Raw genomic sequence first — 1,080 nt, 5'->3', positions numbered from 1 at the left:
GTAAAACTCGTCTCCGTAGTTGAGCGGGAGCGGCCAAAGGAATGTGCAATCGTGTGTGTAGTGGAGCTGGGAGGGGCAAGCATAAGGGACGAAGACGGGGGTAACATGTCGGATGCGATCATACCAGCACTAAAGCACCGGATCCCATCAGAACTCCGAAGTTAAGCGTGCTTGGGCGAGAGTAGTACTAGGATGGGTGACCTCCTGGGAAGTCCTCGTGTTGCATTCCCTTTTTAATTTTTTTGCACCGCGTGCAAAACAAAACGCACGAGCGCGACGTATGTTTAGCACGTTTTATTATTTTGCACGTTTGCGGTAAGTTTTAGCTCGCTGCTCATTATTCACGCGTCTAGCGGCGGCAAGCGTGTTCTGAAAGGGTCGAAACCATGGTAAATAGGCACTGGTGCAGTTGAACCGTGGTAAAACTCGTCTCCGTAGTTGAGCGGGAGCGGCCAAAGGAATGTGCAATCGTGTGTGTAGTGGAGCTGGGAGGGGCAAGCATAAGGGACGAAGACGGGGGTAACATGTCGGATGCGATCATACCAGCACTAAAGCTCTGGATCCCATCAGAACTCCGAAGTTAAGCGTGCTTGGGCGAGAGTAGTACTAGGATGGGTGACCTCCTGGGAAGTCCTCGTGTTGCATTCCCTTTTTAATTTTTTTTCACGGCGTGCAAAACAAAACGCACGAGCGCGACGTATGTTTAGCACGTTTTATTATTTTGCACGTTTACGGTAAGTTTTAACTCGCTGCTCATTATTCACGCGTCTAGCGGCGGCAAGCGTGTTCTGAAAGGGATCGAAACCATGGTAAATAGGCACTGGTGCAGTTGAACCGTGGTAAAACTCGTCTCCGTAGTTGAGCGGGAGCGGCCAAAGGAATGTGCAATCGTGTGTGTAGTGGAGCTGGGAGGGGCAAGCATAAGGGACGAAGACGGGGGTAACATGTCGGATGCGATCATACCAGCACTAAAGCACCGGATCCCATCAGAACTCCGAAGTAAAGCGTGCTTGGGCGAGAGTAGTACTAGGATGGGTGACCTCCTGGGAAGTCCTCGTGTTGCATTCCCTTTTTAATTTT

The 1,080-nt window shown here is 50.7% G+C and overlaps 3 non-coding genes across 3 annotated transcripts; all 3 read left to right on the top strand.

The window, feature by feature from the left end:
- Nucleotides 1-110: 110 nt before the first annotated feature.
- On the top strand, nt 111-229 carry LOC123178819 (5S ribosomal RNA). The gene has a single exon (XR_006489879.1). It is a non-coding gene; the product is annotated as a 5S ribosomal RNA (ribosomal RNA).
- Nucleotides 230-529: 300 nt separating this feature from the next.
- Nucleotides 530-648, top strand: LOC123178821 (5S ribosomal RNA). Its single transcript, XR_006489881.1, has one exon. It is a non-coding gene; the product is annotated as a 5S ribosomal RNA (ribosomal RNA).
- A 301-nt stretch (nt 649-949) lies between these two features.
- On the top strand, nt 950-1,068 carry LOC123178820 (5S ribosomal RNA). Its single transcript, XR_006489880.1, has one exon. It is a non-coding gene; the product is annotated as a 5S ribosomal RNA (ribosomal RNA).
- The last annotated feature ends 12 nt before the right edge of the window (nt 1,069-1,080 follow it).

This window comes from Triticum aestivum, unplaced genomic scaffold (assembly GCF_018294505.1).
Source record: "Triticum aestivum cultivar Chinese Spring unplaced genomic scaffold, IWGSC CS RefSeq v2.1 scaffold99177, whole genome shotgun sequence".
In the NCBI taxonomy this organism is placed as follows: domain Eukaryota; kingdom Viridiplantae; phylum Streptophyta; class Magnoliopsida; order Poales; family Poaceae; genus Triticum; species Triticum aestivum.
This window is presented reverse-complemented; position numbering and strand designations above follow the sequence as displayed.